Source organism: Neophocaena asiaeorientalis, unplaced genomic scaffold (assembly GCF_003031525.2).
Source record: "Neophocaena asiaeorientalis asiaeorientalis breed wild unplaced genomic scaffold, Neophocaena_asiaeorientalis_V1.1 scaffold264, whole genome shotgun sequence".
In the NCBI taxonomy this organism is placed as follows: Eukaryota; Metazoa; Chordata; class Mammalia; order Artiodactyla; family Phocoenidae; genus Neophocaena; species Neophocaena asiaeorientalis.
The window spans coordinates 6,992,397-7,009,625 of NW_020185332.1; the positions used below are offsets into that span (position 1 = coordinate 6,992,397).

The following is a 17,229-nucleotide window of genomic DNA, read 5'->3' on the forward strand; positions in this document are numbered from 1 at the left end:
ATTGCCAAGGCCCTCGGATTCTTCCTTGATTAACTCTCCATTCTCACCACCCTCCTTTCTTGCCTTTAAGCTCTGTAGCTGCAGCCTCTTAAATTATTCCCCTGAGTCTAGCCCCTCCTGTTTTCAGATTATCACCTTGAAACACAGCTCTGCCTGTACAGCTCCCCTGCCAAAAACAACTTTGAACTTCCCTTTGCTCAGGGAATGGGCTCAAAGAATAAAATCCAGACACCTTTGCACAGCAACCAGGTTCCTTCATACTTAACCCACCTTGCTCAGACACTACTGCCAAAAGCAGCATTCACAGCTCCCAGGACAGATGGCAGGCTTTCCCACACCCATGCCTTTCTTTCTGCATCCTCATTTTTGTCAATTCCCTCATCCACAGGTATCAAAATGTACCAATTAACATATCTGTTATGCTAGATAAATACTTGCCGGCCCCCAAATAAATTTCCTAATGTGAGAAGACAATTTATGATAATCTACAGCATGTCTGTAGGTTAACAACACATTTTAAAAGATTTTTCATTAAAAAAAAATAAATTTTGCTACTTTAAAAGATTCAAAGGTAGAGTTTTAGAAACCTAAATAGGAGGAATAAATTCTCTGGAAAAAAAACATTCATCAAGGGAAGCAAGTTCCTAAAATTCTCTCTAGGAAATTTTCACAAAGAACATTTATCATTTCAATACTGCATAAAAGGGTGTACTTGGTGGACCAAATGTGGGCTTATCTCAGGACATAACAGACTTCTAGAGAATACAAGCAGGTATTAGACCATGAGTTAGATGATCGGATAATGTGCTTTGGAAACAAGTATGTGGGTCAGAGAGGACTCGTGAAAGAGGTCACTTCTAGGCTGAGACCTAATGTTTGTTTAATTTTTTTCATTTTGTTTTATAAGCAGAAAGCTAATTAAGACTGGATTGTCCAGTTCAAAACCTGAACCTCTTTTAGCACTTGTCACAACGCAGCATAGAGAGTCATTTAATCTCTGGCCTTGCACCCCACTACCTCACTCCTTTGGCCTGTCACCTTGTTGCAGATAAAGATTGCATCTCACTCATTATGTAACCCCAGGACCTAGGATTGTGGCTAGTATTTGTGCCAAACAAATGTTGTTGGAACAGACTGGAACGAAATGAATGGAATGGAAAACGAATTCATGTGGTTATATTGGTGAACAAATTCAATTAATAAGTGATTGATTCACCTATAATGGAAAAGAATCTGAAAACGAATGTGTGTGTATATATATGTATATGTGTGTGTGCGTGTATATATATATAACTGAATCACTTTGCTGTACACCGGAAACATCATAAATCTGCTATACTTCAATTAAAAAGAATGTGATCCATTCAGTCCAAACACTGCATTGACTTCCCTTTTCTCCACTGAAGTGAACTTACCAAGCCAACCCTTCCACAGGCAATTGCCACTTAAAACACTCTATAGCACAGCTGGCCCAGAATGGAGACTGGTTAAATGAATCTACATATCTACCTTCTCTTTCTCAAGTGCTATGTATGAATCCCAGAAATGAACAAGAAGGCAGTAAATATTTATTGGTTTGTGAGAGGCTGAACTCACACAGCAGCTGAAAGGTATGCAGGGCTGGGCATTTAACCATACTTCTCTCATTTCAGGGAAGACTAGCTGAGTTTGAAGTTATCCGGCTGACCTTTGAATAACACAGGTTTGAACTGCACAGGTCCGCTTCTACGTGGACATTTTTTTTTCAGTAAATACAAACTACAGTACTCCACAATCTGTGGTTGGCTGAATCCATGGACGTGGAACTGCAGATATGGAGGGCTGACTGTAAAGTTATATGTACTTGGATTTTTGACTGCATGGGGGTCAGCGCCTCTAACCCTTGTGTTGTCCAAGGGTCAACTGTAGTTTGAATGCATGTGAAATGTTTCAGATTGGACTAGTAATAATACATAAAAAGGACTGTCTAGGTGTGGTTGACCAGGTGAATCTTCAGACCAGGTGGGATCCCATCCTGTGCTGCTTGTACCCAAGCTGCCCCTAAGACCTAAGGTGGAGGACACAAAGGCATCTCAAGAAGGAAGTGAAAACCAGAAACATCTCACTTGGAAGCTTGAAACTCCCTTTCATATCTTTTCCTAAGCACCGCCTTTCTTCAAGTTAGATTCCGTTGATTAAAAGATACATCGCTGTTTTATGAGCCACTGAGGAAGAACAAATGCCACAACAAATAAAGCTGGACACGAAGCTTTCTGGGCATTTATTTATTTATTTTCATATCACATTTTAGTGATGTGAAAATAAATAAAGGTAATTTTAAAATTTTAATTCATAACACAATCACAGAGCACTTAGCTCTCTTAATGAACATACTTCTCATACTCCAGGGAATTTTAAAAATCTCTCAGTTCAATTACAAAATGCTCAGTGAGATTCAGTCATACTGAGTGCTTGTTCTATATTCCAAGGGTAAATAATACATTAGTGCTCACATATATATATGGAATCTAAAGAAAAAAATAATGGTTCTGAAGAACCTAGGGGCAAGACAGGAATAAAGACGCAGATGTGGAGAATGGACTTGAGGACACAGGGAGGGGGAAGGGTAAGCTGGGACAAAGTGAGAGAGTGGCATAGACATATATACACTACCAAACGTAAGGTAGATAGCTAGTGGGAAGCAGCCGCGTAGCACAGGGAGATCAGCTCGGTGCTTTGTGTCCGCCTGGAGGGGTGGGATAGGGAGGGTGGGAGGGAGGGAGACACAAGAGGGAAGAGATATGGGAACATATGTATATGTATAACTGATTCACTTTGTTATAAAGCAGAAATTAACACACCATCGTAAAGCAATTATACTCCAACAAAGATGTTAAAAAATAAAATAAAATAAAGAATCAGGATAAAGAATAATAGAAAAAATAATAATATATTAGGACAAGCAACAGGTACAAGATGGGGAGGAGTTAATTAACATCCAATTCAAAATGCTTCTATGGACATCAAAACAACGAACTGTTTTTTGTTTTGCTGTTTGTTTTCATAAATAATGCAAATATTCCAAGAATCAAGCAAATCTGTACAAAATACAATAAATGTGACTGGAAAAGACTGAGTAGTTGTACAGCCAACTAAATGAATAAATTATTTCAGTATTTCAGGCAAGCTCTCCTTTTGTAATCAAAAAGGCTGTGCCTTGGTCAGTGATAGTTAAGAATGAAAACTGCATAATTTCACATAAATGTTTGAATTTCATATCAGGAAAACAAGACAACATTATTTCTGTAGGGAGACACTGGTGAGTAATGCTTACCACATATCATTAAAAAATAATTTAACTGTTGGAATTTGAGTATAAACTGAAAAATAAAAAGTGAGTTTGTTGTGTTTCTAGACTAGTACTAGTTCAAAAAACTTAGAATCTTTTCAGCTATAGCCAGGTATTTTAACAAGTAACATATTTTAATTCAGCAGAAAACAATTCTTTTGAGTTATGCTAATAATAAACACAACACATTTTATTCAATGGGATAAGAAACAAAGAAACAGCAGTGTTGTACAAATTCACATTATTAATCTAACTCTTACATGACAAGGATTGTTATATTAAATAGAAACAGATTGCTTTGCCTTAGCTGGAATGCCCATCCTGGATGGACTACTTTACATGGTAAAGTAAATTTGGTCAATAGAAGGTTGGTTTGAATTTTAGAACCTGGAAGAGTTTAGAGACAATCTACATATACCCTCTATTATGTTTTCTGTTTTGCTGTTCTCTCAATTTCTCTTTTCCTATCCAAACCCATTCTTTGATTGCTGTACACCTGAAACTGACACAACATTGTAAATCAACTATACTCCAATAAAAATTAAAACAAACAGAACAACACCACAAAACCCCATTGTTTGAATAGAGAAATAGCCTTTGGTAAGTCCACCTAGCACAGCAACACCAAAGTATCTTCCTCAATAATCTTCTTGATTCATTTCAACCTCTTTGAGGTCATATTGTTATTATTATTACCTATAAAGGTTTGGTAGAAATTCCTTGAATTAATTTTCCTCCTCTTTCCCTGCTTGTGATTTCTTGACAATCAGTGTGACCCTTAGACAAGCTTGTTTTCCACTCAGATTTGTTCATGCTGTTGAAAGAAATGTCCTGTAAGCATGACTAGGGCTGTTGCTAGTAGAACCTTCCTATAAACACCTTACTTATTTTTATTTTTTTAATAAATTTATTTTTATTTATTTTTGGCTGCATTGGGTCTTCATTGCTGCACACGGGCTTTCTCTAGTTGCGGCAAGCGGGGGCTACTCTTCGTTGCAGTGTGCGGGCTTCTCATCGCGGTGGCTTCTCTTGTTGCGGAGCACGGGCTCTAGGCACGCAGGCTTCAGTAGTTGTGGCACACAGGCTCAGTGGTTGTGGCTCGTGGGCTCTAGAGCGCAGGCTCAGTAGTTGTGGCGCTTTCTGGTCATTTAGAATGTTTACCTTATGCTTACAGAAAGAGCTCCTTCCTGTTTGAACATATTTGAACACAAATGACCTGTAACCTGTGCTCTAACTTTTAGCATTTACATTGTAATTTTGAGGATGAAGAGCCCTGGGGTTTAGTCAGCATTTTATATTTGGCTACATTTGTAGTTTGGGTTTTGGCTCCACTGAATCATCTGTCTCTGGATTTTGAGCAGCTTCTGTTCAAACTCAGCAGGAAGCTCCCAACGATTAAAGATCAACTCCTTAATCATAGTTCACTGTGATGCACATCACGTTGACGTGTCATGGCTTTGAAATTTGTTTCAAGGAATGTGTCAATTCTTCCTAACTTCAGGTACAGTGCTTGGCCTAGTATCAGTAATAAAATACAAGTTTTTATGACCTTAGAGCTAAACTTCTTTGCTATCTCTCATAACATACTTCGCTGATGTTGGTAAGAAAATATTGGATTGTGATTATTCCTCCAACAATGAACGTGTGCTTCCCTAATATATAATCTATGCCTCTTTTGTACTTTGACTTTTTGTTTTAATGCTATAGCATAAAGTAATCTTTTTTTTATTGAGATGATGATTTTATGGAGATACATATATATATATATATATCCCTACAGATGTGCCTTGGAGACATTGCAGGTTCGGTTCCAGACTACCACAATAAACCAAATATCACAGTAAAGCAAGTCATGCAAAATTTTTGGTTTCTCAGTTCATGTAAAAGTTATGTTTACACTATACCGTGGTCTAATAAGTGTGCAATAGCATTGTGTCTGAAAAAAATGTACATACCATCATTATTACTTTATCACTAAAAAATGCTATCATCTGAGCCTTCAGCATGTTGTCTTTTGGCTGGCGGAGGCTTTGAAATATCACGAGAATTAACAAAATGTGCCACAGAGACACGAAGTGAGCAAATACTGTTGGAAAAATGACGCCAACAGACTTACTTGATGTAGAGTTGCCACAAACCTTCAATTTTTTATTTAAACATCTTTATTGGAGTATAATTGCTTTACAATGGTGTGTTAGTTTCTGCTTTATAACAAAGTGAATCAGTTATACGTATACATATGTCACCTTATCTCTTCCCTCTTGCGTCTCCCTCCCTCCCACCCTCCCTATCCCACCCCTCTAGGTGGTCACAAAGCACCAAGCTGATCTCCCTGTGCTATGTGGCTGCTTCCCACTAGCTATCTATTTTACGTTTGGTAGTGTATATATGTCCATGCCACTCTCTCACTTTGTCCCAGCTTACCCTTCCCCCTCCCCGTATCCTCAAGTCCATTCTCTAGTAGGTCTGTGTCTTTATTCCTGTCTTGCCCCTAGGTTCTTCATGACCTTGTTTTTTTGATTCCATATATATGTGTTAGCATACGGTAATTTGTTTTTCTCTTTCTGACTTACTTCACTCTGTATGACAGACTCTAGGTCCATCCACCTCACTACAAGTAACTCAATTTTGTTTCTTTTTATGGCTGAGTAATATTCCATTGTATATATATGCTACATCTTCTTTATCCATTCATCTGTTGATGGACACTTAGGTTCAAACCTTCAATTCGTTAAAAAAAAAAAGAAAATGCAGTATCTGCTGAGCACAATAAAGCAAAGCACAGTAAAATGAGGTCTGCCTGTATGAGAGAGAGAGAGTAGACTTGAAATGTGCAGTTCACTGTATGTCGATTATACCTCAGTCAAGCTGTTTTTAAAAAGCATTGTAAATCATCAATAGGTGAATGGATAAAACAATACGTGGTGTATATATATATATAATAATATAATTATATATATATAATAATATTATTATATATATATATAATTCAGCCTAAAAAAGGAAGGAAATTCTAATATATCTACAGCACGTAGTCAGCTCTTATACTCATCTGGCGCCGGGGTTTTACGTCTGCTGCCCAGGGGATGATTCTGGATCCCCTGGCTCTGGTGGCCAGGGAGGCTTGCATTCCTAGGTCCCTGGAAACTAACAATTCTGGGGACAGTCCTTGACAAGTTAACACCCCTAGGGCATGGCACAGAGCCGACTGAAACACATCCTTGTTTTTCTGTGAAAGAGGCCTATTTACTTGTCCTGGAGCTTTGGCCTGAGGGGCAGTTTCAGGTTTGACTCACAACTAGAGGCTGGTGGAAGTGCACTCAGAGAACACAGGCTGGTGGACACCGTCTCTGCATCCTCCCTTTGCCTCACTACAGCATTTTGGTATCTCCCAGAAAGTAACTTATACACTTGTCTGGAGCCCTGATTTTTCACCTGCTTCCCACAGGACACCTCCAAATTGCCAGGCTCTGGTGGACAGGGAGGCTTACCCTTACAGTCCCACAGGACTCCATTTATTTGCCTACTTTAAAAACTGCTGCCTGAGGGTCTGGCTTCTAATTATCCTGAATCTAGGTGCTGACTGAGACCCTCCCCTTTGAGACAATGACAGGTCTGGGCATAGCCTCAACTACTGGCAGCGATTAAAAAATAAAATAAGGGCTTCCCTGGTGACGCAGTGATTGAGGGTCCGCCTGACGGTGCAGGGGACGTGGGTTTGTGCCCCGGTCCGGGAGGATCCCGCGTGCCGCAGACTGGCTGGGCCCGTGAGCCATGGCCGCTGGGCCTGCGCGTCCAGAGCCTGTGCTCCGCGGCGGGAGAGGCCGTGGCAGTGAGAGGCCCACGTACCGCAACAAAAAATAAAATAAAATAAATAAAATAAGCTGTTTGGACAATCACAAAGGTTTGAGAGACAACCAAGAGCTAGGGCAGGGTTAAATAATAAGGCTTAATCTGCTACATGAGGCCCCTTATTTAAGAATGAGACAGATGGCTGCTTTATCTACTGCATAGAAACCAACACAGAGAGTCAAGCAAAATGAAGAAACAGAGGACTATGTTCCAAATGAAAGAACAAGATAAACCTCAGGGGAAAGAACCCTTAATTTAACAGAGAAAAGTAATTTACCTGATTAAAGGTCCAAACTAATGGTTATAAATATGCTCCCTGAACTTGGGAGAAAAATGGATGACACAGTGAGAACTTCAACAAAGAGATAGGAAATATAATAAATTACCAAATAGAAGTCAGAGAGCTGAAGAATACAATAACTGTATCAAAAAATACACTAGAGGGATTCAACAGCAGACTAGATGAAACAGAAGGATAAGTGAACTCAAAACAGGGCACTGGAACTCATCCAATGAGAGCAGCAAAAAGAGAAAAGAATGAAAATAAAAATGAAGATAGCTTAAGTGACTTATGTGAGAACATCAAGTGGACTGACATTTGCATTTCAGGGCTCCCAGGAGGAACAGAGGGGAAAAAAATAGCAGAGAACTTACTTGAAGAAATAATGGCTGAAAACTTCTCTAACCTGAAGAAGGAAACAGGCATTCAGATCCAGGAAGGCAGAAAATTCCAAACATTAGGAACCCAAAGAAACCCACACTGAGGCACGTTATAATCAAAATGTCTAAAGTTAAAGACAAGGAATGAATCTTAAATGTGGCAAGAAAAAAACAACAACTCATTACATACAAAGGATTCCCTGTGAGAATATTATCAGGAATTTTCCAACCGGAAAGGAATGGCACTATATATTTAAAGTGCTGAAAAGACAAAAAACAAGAATACACTACCTGGCAAAGTTATCATTCAGAATTGAAGGAGAAATAAAGAGCTTTCCAAACAAGCAAAAGCTAAAGATGTTCATAACCACTAAATTGGCTTTCCAAGAAATATTAAAGGAAGTTCTTTAAGCAGAAAAGCAAAGGTGCTAATTAAGAACAAGGAAACATCTGAAAGTGTAAAGACAAATAAATAGTAAAGGTAGGGGATTAATCACTTTTAAAGTTAGCATGAAGATTAAAAACAACTAGCTACAATAATTAGTTAAGGAATAAACAAGATAAAAATATGTAAAACTGTGACATCAAAAATATAAAACATTGTGGGGGGAATAAAGATGTGGGTTTTTTAATGCATTCAAACTTAAGTTGCTATCAACCTAAAATAGACTGTTATAAATATAAGCTGTTTTATGTAAGCCTTATGGTAATCATAAAGCAAAAACCTATACTAGATAATCAAAAGGTAAAGAAAAAGGAATCTAAGCATATCACTACAGAAGGTCATCAAAACACAAAGGAAAAAGAAACACAAAGGAAGAGGGCAAGAGAAGAAAGGAACAGAGAGAAACTAAAACAGCAAGAAAATAATTAACAAGATGGAATAAGTAAATACCTAAAAATAATTACTTTAAATGTAAATGGACTAAATTATCTAATCAAGAAAAAACAGAGTGGTTTAATGGATAAAAAACAAGACCCATCAATATGCTGCCTACAAGAGACTTGCTTCAGAAGTCACACACAGACTAAAAGGGAAGGGACTGGGAAAAGATATTCAAAAGATATGCAAATGGAAACCAAAAGAAAGCTGGAGTAACTATGCTTATATCACACAAAACAGACTTTAAAGCAAAGACAAATAAGGGTATTACATAATGATAAAGAGGTCAATCCAAGAAGAGTATATAACATTTGTAAGTACTGATGCACCCAACACATGGGTACCTAAGAATGTGGGGCAAATATTAACAGACTTAAAGGAAGAAAAAGACAGCAATCTTCTGATGATAGTCCTAATGAACAATTCAGTGTAACAGATCAAATCACAAGAAGAGCAGGACTAAAGGGACTACAAGCTGCTAACCTTTCCCAGAATTGGAATTCTGTTGAAATTAATGCTCCTCTAAAGGAACTGCAAAAATTCAGAAGAATTTGAATATCCCACTTAGTTCAGCCCCTGGATGCAGTGTTGGATGATGGCATTAGCTGTGCTGTCTGGCTTGTTCTACAGAAATTGGGTGGTTAGTGACCCAGGATGAAGAGAAATCATATCAGAGTAATACAAAGGTAGTTCTTACTGAAACTGATGCAGATGAGCAACTTGTAGCTTATTCTCATCATCATGTCCATTTTGAGACATGCGGGATGGACAGATTGAATAAAGAAATTGAGATGGAACTGGGTCAGATTTCTGCTAGAAATCTTGGTTGTGACGACAGAATTATTACTTAACACAGTAAAGCAGCAAGATCTCCTTTCCTGGATGAAGATGTCTCCTTTCTAAATTCCTTACAAGTTTGGGAAAGGGCAAACTTGACTTTACCTGGTGAAATTGGTAAAAAACTATTTCTGTGTCTTGCAGCAGTGAAACTTGACCTAACAATCTCCACTCTTCTTCTGAAACAGGCCATGAAATTTGGATCCAAAAGTGCAAAAATGGAAAAAAAATAATGAAAAGCCATCTGATAAATGTGGAAGGCTCCAAGTCATTTCCTTAGAAAACCTTTCTATTGAAAAGGAGATTAGAAGATGGTGCAGTGGGAGGATGTGGAGGTCATGTCTCCCCACAAGTAAGGCACCTACCGGATGCTGGTGGGAGAACTTGAAGCCCAAGGAGATGGGAGGAACCCCTGAGTGATTGGGTTGGACATTGGGGAGGAGTGAGGGGGGAGGAGAAGTGGATGTCGGAAGGGATGAGCACCCCTGAGAGGTGGCTGGGAGAGGGGAGGGGCATGCCTGGAAGGACCCTCAGGGGCTCGAAGAATCGGGGGGAGCACAGTTAGTGTTTCCCCTGCACAACTGCACCCCAGGAAGCCTGCTGGGGTCCAGGGCTGGGTCCTCTGCCTTTCAGGGTCTCCTCTGGCTACGTTGGTCTTAGGAGCAAGGTGGGGTGGCGGGGAGGGGAGGAGAGGAGAAGAGAGGTGGATGGGGAGGGCCCAACCAGGAACAGAGGATCAGGGGGAAAGCACCTAGCATTTCCCTTGCCCACTTGGCCTCAGGGAGTCTGCTGGGCTCCCAGGCTTGGTCCTCTGCACTACAAGGCCCCCTTAGGCCACGTGGGTACTAGGGGTATGGGAGGAAGAGAGGCAGGGGGAAGAGGAGGAGAGGCAGACAGTGGCGGGGGGGACTCTCAGGGATTGGAGGATCAGGGGAGACATGGCTAGTTTCCCCTGACCACTCGGGCCCCAGGAGCCTGTTGGGTTTCCAGGCTTGGTCCCCAGCAAGCCTGTTGGGCTTCCAAGCCTGTTCCCCAGCCTTCCAGGGCCCCCTCTGACCAAGTGGGTCCTAGGGGCATAGGAGGGAGGGAGCAGGGAAGAAGAGGAGAGGTGAATGGGGAGGGACCTTCTAGGATCAGAGGATTGTGGGAATGCATGTAGCATTTTCCCCACCCACTTGGGCCCAGGGAGCCTGCTGGGCTCCCAGACCTAGTCCTCTGGCCTGAGGCCAGAGGCACTGCTGGGTCCCTCCAGTCTGCTCTGGGCCTAAGCCCCGCCCCCCAGGGCCTTTTTGACCCCACCCACTGTCTAAATCTCGCCCCTGCCTAAGCCCAGCTCCCCACAGCCAAGGCCTTTTTCTGGGTTTTTTTTTCCTTCTTTTTTGCTATTGTGGTTCTGTCTTAACTTTCAGTTGTTGTTTCATCTATGTTTTTATTTTTTCTAACATATGTTAGTTTTCTAATCTTATTCTATTTTTCACTCTTTGTTATCATTCTGCTCCTTCCTTTTTTTTTTTTTTTTTTTTGCGCCACCCCTGCATGGCTTCTGGGACCTTGGGTCACAAGCCAGTGGTTGGGCCTGAGCTCCTGTGGTGGGAGCTCTGAATTCGAACCACTGGACTAACAGAGAAACTGAGACCTGAAGGAATATTCATCGGAGTGAGCTCTCCCGAAGGTCCTCATCTCAGCACCAAGACTGAGCTCTACCCAACAGCCTGCAAACTCTAGTGCTGGAAGCCTCAGGCCAAACAACCAGTAAGACAGGAACACAATCCCATCCGTCAAAAAAAAAAAAAAAATGAGACGACAAAAATATATGTTACAGATAGAGAAGCAAGGTAAAAACCTACAAGACCAAATAAATGAAGAGGAACTAGGCAACCTACCTGAAGAAGAATTCAGAGTAATGATAGTAAAGATGATCCAGAATCTCGGAAACAGAATGCAGGCGTGGACTGAGAAAATACAAGAAATGTTTAACAAAGATCTAGAAGAACTAAAGAACAAACAGAGATGAACAACACAATAACTGAAATGAAAAATACACTAGAAGGATTCAGTAACAGAATAATGGAGGCAGAAGAACAAACAAGTGAGCTGGAAGACAGAATGGTGGAAATAACTGCCAAGGTACAGAATAAAGAAAAAAGAATGAAAAGTTGAAGACAATTTCAGAGACCTTTGGGACAACACTAAATGCACCAATATTCGAATTATAGGGGTCCCAGAAGAAGAAGAGAAAAAGAAAGAGTCTGAGAAAATATTTGAAGAGATTATAGTCAAAGATTTCCTTAACATGGGAAAGGAAACAGCCACCCAAGACCAGGAAGCACAGAGAGTCCCATACAGGATAAACCCTAGGAGAAACACATCAAGACACATATTAATCAAACTAACAAAAATTAAATTCAAACAAAAAATAAAACCAGCAAGAGAAAAAAATAACATATAAGGGAATCCCCATAAAGTTATCAGTTGATTTTTCAGCAGAAACTCTGCAGGCAGGAAGGGAGTGGCAGGATATAGTTAAAGTGATGAAAGAGAAAAATGTACAACCAGATAAAGATACCACAAAATAAAATTACAGACCAATATCACTGACAAATATAGATGGAAAAATTCTCAACAAAATACTAGCAAAGAGAATCCAACAATAAAGTAAAAAGATCATACACCACAATCGAGTGGGATTTATCCCAGGAATGCAAGGATTTTTCAGTATCCACAAATAAATCAGTGTGTTACATCACATCAACAAATTAAACAATAAAAACCACATGATCATCTCAATAGATGCAGGAAAAGCTTTTGACAAAATTCAACACCGATTTACGATAAAAACTCTCCAGAAAGTAGGCATAGAAGGAACCTAGCTCGACAAAGGCCAGACGTGACAAACCCACAGCTTACATCATACTCAATGGTGAAATGCTGAAAGCATTTCCTCCAAAATCAGGAACAAGAAAAGGATGTCCACTCTCACCACTTTTATTCAACATAGTTTTGGGAGTCCTAGCCATGGCAATGAGAGAAGAAAAAGAAATAAAACGAATCCAAATTGGAAAAGAAAAAGTAAAACTGTCCCTGTTTGTAGATGACATGATACTATACATAAAAAGTACTAAAAATACTACCAGAAAACTATTAGAGCTCATCAATGAATTCAGTAAGGTTGCAGGATCCAAAATTAATACACAGAACTCTGTTTACATTTCTATACACTAACAACGAAAGATCAGAAAGAAAAATTAAGGGAAAAACTCCACTTACCCTCAAATCAAAAAGAATAAAATACCTAGGAACAAACCTACCTAAGGAGGCAAAAGACCTGTACTCTGAAAACTATAAGACGCTGATGAAAGAATTCGAAAATGACACAAACAAGGGCTTCCCTGGTGGCACAGTGGTTAAGAATCCACCTGCCAATGGAGGGGACATGGGTTCGAACCCTGGACCGCAAAGATCCCACATGCCGTGGAGCAGCGAATCCCATGTGCCACAACTACTGAGCCTGTGCGCCACAGCTACTGAACCCACATACCTAGAGTCCATGCTCTGCAACAAGAGAAGCCACCGCAATGAGAAGCCCTCTCACTGCAATGATAGGTAGCCCCCACTCTCCACAACTAGAGAAAGCCTGCACACAGCAATGAAGACCCAATGCAGCCAAAAATAAAATAAAATAAATTTATATATATATATATATTTGTATGTATGAAAATGATACAAACACATGGAAAGATATACCATGTTCCTGGACTGGAAGAATCAATATCATCAAAATGACTATACTACCCAAAGAAATCAACAGATTCAATGCAATACCTATCAAATTACCAACGGCATTTTTCACAGAACTAGAACAAAAAATCTTAACATTTGTATGGAAACACAAAAGAATCCGAATAGCCAAAGCAATCCTGATAAAGCAAAACGAAGCTGAAGGAATAAGGCTACTTGACTTCAAACTATTGTACAAAGGTACAGTAATCAAAACAGTATGGTACTGGCACAGAAATAGAAGTATAGATCAATGGCACAGGACAGAAAGCCCAGAACTAAACCCACGCACCTAAGGTCAATTAATCTATGACAAAGGAAGCAAGAACATACAATGGAGAAAAGACAGTCTCTTCAATAAGTGGTGCTGGGAAAACTGGACAGCTACATGTAAAATAATGAAATTAGAACATTCTCTAACACCACACACAAAAATAAACTCAAAATGGATTAAAGACCTAAATGTAAGACCAGATACTATAAAACTCTTAGAGGAAAACATAGGCAGGACACTCTTTGACATAAATCATAGCAATATCTTTTTGGATCCACCTCCTAGAATAATGAAAAGGAAAACAAAACTAAATAAATGGGACCTAATTAAACTCAAAACTTTTGCACAGCAAAGGAAATCATAAACAAAATGAAAAGACAACCCTCAGAATAGGAGAAAACATTTGCAAACCATGCGACTGAAAAGGGATTAATCTCCAAAATATACAAAGAGGTCATGCAGCTCAATATCAAAAAACCAAACAACCAGGACTTCCCTGGTGGTGCAGTGATTAAGAATCTGCCTGCCAATGCATGGGACATGGGTTCAATCCCTGATCCGGGAAGATCTCACATGCCGCAGGGCAACTAAGCCCATGTGCCACAACTACTAAGCCTGCGCTCTAGAGCCTGCACAACTACTGAAGCCCACACACCTAGAGCCCATGCTTCGCAACAAGAGAAACCACCGCAATGAGGAGCCTGTGTGATGCAACGAAGAGTAGCCCCTGCTCGCCGCAACTAGAGAAAGTCCATGTGCAGCAACGAAGACCCAATGCAGCCAGAAATAAATATATACATATATTTAAAAAAACAACTTAATCAAATAATGGGCAGAAGACCTAAATAGACATTTCTCCAAAGAAGACATACAGATGGCCAAGAGGCACATGAAAAGATGTTCAACATGGCTAATTATTAGAGAAATGCAAATCAAAGCTACAATGAGAAATCACCTCATACCAGTCAGAACAACCATCAGCAAAAAGTCTACAAACAATAAATACTGGAGAGGGTGTGGAGAAAAGGGAACCCTCCTACACGGCTGGTAGGAATGTAAATTGGTACAGACACTATGGAGAACAGTATGGACGTTCCTTAAAAAACTAAAAATAGAACTACCATTTTATCCAGCAATCCCATTCCTGGGCATATATCCAGAGAACACCATGGTTCGAAAGGATACATGCATCACAATGTTCACTGCAGCACTATTTACAATAGCCAAGACATGGAAGCAACCTAAATGTCCATCGACAGATGAATGGATAAAGAAGATGTGGTACATATATACAATGGAATATTACTCAGTCATAAAAAAAAAGAATGAAATAATGCTATTTGCAGCAACATGGATGGATCCAGAGATTATCATACTAAGTGAAGTCACACAAAGAAAGACAAATATCATATGATATCACTTATATTTCGAATCTAAAAAGATGATACAAATGAACTTATAAACAAAACAGAATCAGACTCACAGACTTCGAAAACAAACTTCTGGTTACCAAAGGGAAAAGGTTGGGGGGAGGGATAAATTAGGAGTTTGGGATTAACATACACCCACTACTATATAGAAAATAGATAATCAACAAGGACTTACTGTATAGCACAGGGAACTCTACTCAATATTCTGTAATAACCTATATGGAAAAAGAATCTGAAAAAGAATGGATATATGTATATGTATAAATGAACCCACTCTGCTATATACGCAAAACTAACACAACATGGTAAATCAACTATACCCCAATATAAAATAAAAAATAAATTAAAATAAAATAAAACAATCATACACCATGATCAAGTGGGATTAATTCCAGGGATGCAAGGATTGTTCAGCATTCACAGAGTAATCAGGGTGATAGATCACATTAACAAATGAGAGATAAAAATCATACGATCATCTCAATAGACACAGAAAAGGCATTTGACAAAATTCAACATCCATTTATGACAAAAACTCTGAGAAGATGGCAGAGTAGAAGGACATGCTCTCACTCCCTCTTGTAGGAACACCAGAATCACAACTAGCTGCTGGACAATCATCAACAGGAAGACACTAGAACTCACCGAAAAAGATAACCCGCATCCAAAGACAAAGGAGAAGCCACAATAAGACAGTAGGAGGGGCGCAATCCCAGTAAAATCAAATCCCATAACTGTTGGGTGGGTGACTCACAGGCTGGAGAACACTTATACCACAGAAGTCCACCCACTGGAGTGAAGGTTCTGAGACCCACGTCAGGCTTCCCAACCTGGGGGTCCAGCAATGGGAGGAGGAATTCCTACAGAATCAGACTTTGAAAGCTAGTGGGATTTGATTGCAGGACTTTGCCAGGACTGGGGGAAACCCAGACTCCAATTTTGGAGGGCACACACAAAGTAGGGTGTGCACTGGGACCCAGGGGAAGGAGCAGTGACCCCAGGGGAGACTGAACAAGACTTACCTGCTAGTGTTGGAGAGTCTCCTGCAGAGGCAGGGGGTGGTGTTGGCTCACTGTGGGGACAAGGACATTGGCAGCAGAAGTTCTGGGAAGTACTCCTTGGCTTGAGCCCTCCCAGAGTCTGCCACTAGCCCCACCAAAGAGCCCCAGTAGGCTCCAGTGCTGGGTTGCCTCAGGCCTAACAACCAACAGGGAGGGAACCGAGCCTCACCCACCAGCAGACAAGCAGATTAAAGTTTTACTGAGCTCTGCCCAAGAGCAACAGTCAGCTTTACCCACCAACAGTCCCTCCCATCAGGAAACTTGCACAAGCCTCTTAGATAGCCTCATCCACCAGAGGGCAGACAGCAGAAGCAAGAACTACAATCCTGCAGCCTGTGGAACAAAAACCACATTCACAGAAAGATAGACAAGATAAAAAGGCAGAAGGCTATGTACCAGATGAGGGAACAAGGTAAAATCCCAGAAAAACAACTAAATGAAGTGGAGAGAGGCAACCTTCCACAAAAATAATTCAGAATAATGATAGTGAAGATGATCCAGGACCTCGGGAAAAGAATGGAGGCAAAGATCGAAAAGATGCAAGAAATGTTTAACAAAGACCTAGAAGAATTAAAGAACAAACAAACACAGATGAACAATAAAATAACTGAAATGAAAACTACACTAGAAGAAATCAATAGCAGAATAACTGAGGCAGAAGAACAGATAAATGACCTGGAAGACAGAATGGTGGAATTCACTGCTGTGGAATAGAATAAAGAAAAAAACAATGAAAAGAAATGAAGACAGCCTAAGAGACCTCTGGGACAACATTAAATGCAACGACATTCGCATTAGAGGGGTCCCAGAAGGAGAAGAGAGAGAGAAAGGACCTGAGAAAATATTTGAAGAGAATATAGTCGAAAACTTCCCTAATGTGGGAAAGGAAATAGCCACCCAAGTCCAGGAATTGCAGCAATTCCCATGCAGGATAAATTCAAGGAGAAACATGCCAAGACACATAATAATCAAATTGGCAAAAATTAAAACCAAAGAAAAACTACTGAAAGCAGCAGGGGAAAAACAACATATAACACACAAGGGAACTCCCATAAGGTTAACAGCTGATTTCTCAGCAGAAACTCTACAAGCCAGAAGGGAGTGGCTTGATATACTTAAAGTGATAA

At 40.1% G+C, this 17,229-nt stretch overlaps 1 protein-coding gene across 1 annotated transcript in view; it reads right to left on the reverse strand.

Annotated features, from left to right (window-relative positions):
- GCNT3 (glucosaminyl (N-acetyl) transferase 3, mucin type) overlaps nucleotides 1-16,126 on the reverse strand; it is a 33,914-nt gene extending 17,788 nt beyond the window's left edge. The window contains exon 1 of the mRNA XM_024735299.1: nucleotides 16,064-16,126. The gene's annotated coding sequence lies outside the window, so the exon portion shown is untranslated. The remainder of the gene's footprint in view (nucleotides 1-16,063) is intronic.
- Nucleotides 16,127-17,229: the final 1,103 nt, after the last annotated feature.